Source organism: Arachis stenosperma, chromosome 4, assembly GCF_014773155.1.
Source record: "Arachis stenosperma cultivar V10309 chromosome 4, arast.V10309.gnm1.PFL2, whole genome shotgun sequence".
Lineage (NCBI taxonomy): Eukaryota > Viridiplantae > Streptophyta > Magnoliopsida > Fabales > Fabaceae > Arachis > Arachis stenosperma.
In genome coordinates, this window is record NC_080380.1 from 146,522,816 (window position 1) to 146,528,655 (window position 5,840).

At 40.7% G+C, this 5,840-nt stretch overlaps 1 pseudogene; it reads right to left on the reverse strand.

The window, feature by feature from the left end:
- Positions 1-1,430: 1,430 nt before the first annotated feature.
- LOC130975861 (uncharacterized) lies at positions 1,431-5,304 on the reverse strand (annotated as a pseudogene).
- Between the last annotated feature and the right edge of the window lie 536 nt (positions 5,305-5,840).

Sequence of the window (5,840 nt, forward strand, 5' to 3'; positions counted from 1 at the left end):
CACAACTACAATTTATGTAATGAAAAAATTAATAATAATATTATTAGAGCTAAAATAAATTATAATTTGTATCTTACACAGGCAATTGAATTCGACATTTTTTTCTTGATTCAAAGTCATCTATTATTGAATCTTTACTAAAATAGTTACACTTTTTTTTTTCAATGTAAATGACTAAATTATCTGCAAAAAATTCGTCTGCCATTTTACTCTAAAATTTTGTTTTAACAATTTTTATTGTCGAAAAAATTCTTTCTATTGTTGCTGTAGATACTGAAAAAGTCAAGACATTGCGAATCAGTTTATCTACTAAATGATAAGTTCTTAATTTTTCTGTTTCTTTCAATCTTTGACATAACTCAAAAAATGTCCCAACATCTTTCAGATGATTCGGTATATCAAATGCATAATATTGTAATTAAGCATTCAAAAAAATCATATCATGATCAGAAAAATCTAAAGGATAAAACTTTTCAACTAACTTGCATATATTCTAAATATTAAACAACTTAAAATTAAATATTAAACATTATGCAACTTAACTAAACTCAATTTATTTTATTTTTTGTAAATTATTAATATCAATGTCATAAACAATTAATAATGAGAAAAAAATTAAAAATAATATAAAGATAACATTATAATTACATGATTATCATCTTCAATTTTTTTCAAAAACCTAAATTATTATTATAATATTATAAACTATATAAACAAATAAATATATAAATTATTCAAAAAAAACAAATAAAAATAATAACTTACAAAAAAAAAGAAAGAAGAATAAGAGATGATAATAGAAGACTAAACACTATTTGTTATCTTTTAAGTTGTAATGATAATGAAAATATGGAGTATATTTTGTTTCTGATTGAAAGAAGAGAGAAGAATGAAAGAAATGATTTGACTTCTTATTGCTACCTTTTCAAATTCTTCACTTCTAATATGGATTAGAGATTTTTTTTTTTATACTAAACATATAGCTACAATCTATAGTCCATAGTCCAAATAACACACTACTTTTTAATTATTTTTAGCTGGACCTATTTTTTGAATGGAAATTACAGACAGCCATACATTTTTCAAAAGGGAGAGACCATACATTTTTTTAAGGGGACACTCTTTCATTTTTTAGGATAAAGTATATTTTTTGTTCTTTAAATTTGATAAAAGTTTTAAAAATATTCTTAAATTTTATTTTCTTTTAATTTTATTTCAAAAATTTTTTATTTGCATCAAATATACCCTGACGACTAATTTTTCAAAAAATTTAAGATCGATTCAACAACAATTTCATAAGAATAATTCCTCAACACAAATAAATCAAGCATAATTTTTAGGGTAAAAAACCCTAATAAGCCAAGGCAAGAATCGTGTAACGTAAATACGCCAATTTGAAAATCGTTTCAGCAATAAGACAAATGCTATCTTTATGTAATTCGAACCAGGGTGGTTCGAACTACATTCGTTAGTAAATCGAACCAGGTTGGTTCGAATTGGTGGCAGAGAAACCTTGAACGTAGTTCGAACCAAGCCGGTTCGAACTCGATATGAATGTAATTCGAACTAGTCAAGTTCGAATTAGGCATTGGAAATCAAAGCAAGTAATTCGAACCACCCTGGTTTGAATTACCTTTGGCTTGCTCCTTCATAATTCGAACCAACCTGGTTCGAATTAGTGGTGATTCGGCTATATAAGGAGTTCGAAGCACCCTCATTCGAACTATTCTTCCTTCCTCCTACCCGACCAAATCTCAGAGAAAACGACCCAGATTCTCTCCGAGGAAGACCTGAACGGAATACTCTGCAGATGGGAGACGATCCAGCACGTTTGTATCGCTTGGACGGAGTTGCTCATATAGCTGGCGTCATCAACGACGAGGTTAGTACGGAAATATTTCTGATTGTAGCGGTATTTGCGAGTTAGTGGTTTTGCATGTGGGTTAGATGGTGGTTTATGTTAGTGGTTTATGTAGGTGGTTTATGTTGTTGGTTTATGTTGTTGGTTTATGTTGGTGGTTTTAGTTAGTGGTTTAAGTAAGTGGTTTATGTTAGTGGTTTATGTTAGTGGTTTAAGTTAGTGGTTTGTGTTAGTGGTTTATGTTGGTGGTTTATGTTAGTGGTTTTAGTTAGTGGTTTAAGTAAGTGGTTTATGTTAGTGGTTTTAGGGTGTGGTTTAAGTTAGTGGTTTATGTTAGTGGTTTATGTTAGTGGTTTAAGTTAGTGGTTTGTGTTAGTAGTTTATGTCGGTGGTTTATGTTAGCGGTTTTTGTGAGTGGTTATGCAAGCGGTTTATGTTAGTAGTATATGTAAGTGGTTTTTGTTAGTGGTTTTATGTTGATGGTTTGTGTTAGTTGTTTTATGGTAGCTGTTTTATGTTAACCGTTTTAGGTAAGGTGTTTTATGTTAGTGGTTCTCCTGAAGCTGTTTTATCTTAGCGGTTTAATTGTGCTGTCTATGGGTTTGTTTTACATGCGGTTATCTTTCATGTAATTTTATGCGGTTTTATTTAGTCAATTATTTTGTTCATGTATTATCGTGCTGGTTATGCTTGTTGTTGGTTATTAAGCTGGTTCTAACTGTGCGATGCATTTCTTGGACAGCCCCAGCGATGCATTAGGAGCATGCGGCGACAGCAGGGCATGCGACTAGATGACAGATACGTTCCGTACTTGCAGATGGCAGGACTATACCATCTTGCAAGGCTGAACGAAAGATGGTTCCGGTTAGACGAGGCCCTTGTCAGTGCATTTGTCGAGCGATGGCGTCCGGAGACGCACACGTTTCACATGCCGTTCGGAGAGTGCACCATCACTCTCCAGGACGTGGCATACCAGTTGGGTTTGCCAGTGGACGGGCGTTACGTGAGCGGCTGCCTGTCAGAGTTCCATTTATACATCCAGGGTGGCCTTCCAGCATGGGTGTGGTTCCAGGAGCTGCTTGGAGTGGTTCCTCCTCCCAGCCAGGTTCAGAAGTACGCAGTGAACTGCAGCTGGTTTCAGGAGACTTTTGGTGAGTGTCCCGATGGAGCAGATGACGAGACTGTGCGGTGATATGTCCGTGCGTATATTATGATGTTGTTGGGCACGCAGCTGTTTGGGGACAAGTCTGGGAACCGCATTCACATTAGATGGCTTCCGTACGTAACTAGGCTAGAGGAGATGGGTACCTACAGTGGGCCTCTGCAGCACTGGCATGGTTGTACCGGTGCATGTGCCGAGTGGCGAACAGACATGTCGTCAAGTTAGCAGGCCCACTTCAGCTACTTCAATCTTGGATCTTCTGGCGATTTCCTCGGTTTATGCCTTCTGGGTTTGACATGATCAGCTGGCCATTGGCCTCGAGGTACTCTACTAAGCCTTCCCTATTTCATTTTAGTATAAATATATCCAAGTTCATTATTAATGTATTATCCGAATCTCTGACCCTCATCACGATGCTGAGTCCACAATGAATAATCAATCCGGTTCGCCCACTCACACATCGCCGGGTCTTCAGATCTCAGTATATCAAACCAGTAATCAAACTCAACCTCGGTCTTGGCATACGCCGCATTCACAAGAAGCCTCCGTGCATCTTTGCCCTTGAAGGTTAGGGCAAAATTAGCAGCTACGTGTCGAATGCAGAATGCGCGGTATGCAGATGGAGGTAACCAACCTCCATCAGGAGCCTCTAGCGCAGCCTTGATGCCGTTATGCCTGTCCGATATAACCAGCAGACCCGGCTGCGGTGTCACGTGCTGACGAAGGTGAGAGAGAAAGAATGTCCAGGACTCAGCATTCTCACCCTCTACTAGTGCGAATGCAACAGGTAGAATGTTGGAGTTCCCGTCCTGTGCAATTGCGATGAGCAAGGTTCCCCCGTACTTGCCATACAGATGGGTGCCGTCGATGCTGATTAGCGGCTTGCAATGGCGGAAGGCCTCGATGCAAGGTGGAAAAGTCCAGAAAAGTCTGTGAAAATATGCTTGAGACTCGTCCACCTGTCCTCCAACTCGAACGGGGCTCGTCCTTAAGACTGCAACAGTACCAGGCATCGTCAGCTGGACACCCAACACCCACCTAGGTATCTCGTTGTATGACTCATCCCAATCACCGTAGATGACGGCAATAGCCTTCTGCTTTGCCATCCAGACCCTCCTGTAAGTCGGCCTAAACCCAAAGTGTGCTGCGGTGGCGTTGAGGAGCACCTTTATGCTGACGGATGCATCAGCCCTAACCATTGGCATAATGAACGCCGAAATCACATGATAATCCAAACTCCTATGGTCACTCGAGATGGATGTGGCCAGGCAAGTGTGAGGTCCATTATACCGTTTGACCTCCCAAATGCCCTTGCGCTTCCGGAGACTCAGCCGAATCAACCATGTGCACCCCATTCCCAAATTTGGAACACTTGCCCACATACCGGCGATGATCAGACTCGACTACCTTGTACTGTACCCCTCGCCGGATGCTGTAAGTCTTCACACTTAGAAGGGCCTCATCTTTATCCTGAAATTGCTGACCAACCTGGAACTCTGTCAGACCAGCACTCCCTTCCGCATCTCTAGCTCCGAATCCAACAGAGTGCCCAAAAACCCCCTCCTGCCTCATGGCATCCAAGTCCAAAGAGGAAAAATGTAGTGGATACTGCTGTGTGCCAGTGCTAGAACCACCCGCCGCCAATGCAGGCTCAGTCGCTCCAATATCATCGCCGCTGTCATCGTCAATCATATCCGGCTCGACGTCATCCTCATCTGCATCACCCAACCCTCCGTCTCCAACGCCAAGCGGTGCAACGTACGTCTTCACCAACGCTGCCATTGAGATCAACAGCAAAAGACGGGGAGGCGACAGCTTGGACCACTGGCTGGTAGACAGGGACGGAGGAAGAAGCAACAGCAGGCCGGGAACTAGAACCGGCTTGTGTGGCTAAAGTGGTGGTATTTCGGTTCGAACCCCCTGAGCTGGATACCACATCAACCAGCTTTGCCAACAACTCTGGGGTCCTGACCTCCGGAAACTGCCGCCGACAAAGAAACATTACCTGCAAGTCCTCATCACTGCTGATCATGAAACAATCATACTTCACGGAATCCTGGAGCACCGTGACTGGAATGCGATAGAAAAACTTCTTCACCCGCTTCGCATCTTCCAGACCGAGCTTCATTAGTACAGATCTAACAAGGTCGTCATAGCTCGTCCGAGGAGTTACGACAATACAGAGAGGATCTTTATCTGTGAACTTCACTCCGGAACGAGTTTTCCTCTTAATGGATCCTCTGTGGTGAACCAAAACAACAAAACTCTCCTCACTAGCCATCTTACTCCCTATACTCAGAACCAACTCACGTTTAGGCCGGTTATATAGACCACTGAGTCCCACTAATTTGAACCGGCCCGGTTCGATTTATGTTTCGCTTAATTCGAACCAGGCTGGTTCGAAATACGTTGGCCGGACCGTCTCTCTATAATTCGAACCTCCCTGGTTCGAATTACTTGCAGTCGAAGTTCAAACCTACCTGGTTCGATTTATGAAGAAAAATCAACTGGTAATTCGAACTGCCCTGGTTCGAATTACTCTCATATGTAGTTCGAACCATACTGGTTCGAATTATATAAATAATTGATCTTGCGCATTACTGAAACGATTTTCATTTTGGCTTATATACGTCAATTTGAGATGGCATTGGCTTATATTAGTTTTGGGTTAACCACCAAAACGCCTCCGAATTATTCAAACGCTGACAAAAATATACCCGAATTTTACTATCGACAAAAATGCCTTCAAATAATTTAAAAACACAACAACAATACCCAACAGTAAATATATATTTTTAAAAGATACTTTAGTGATTG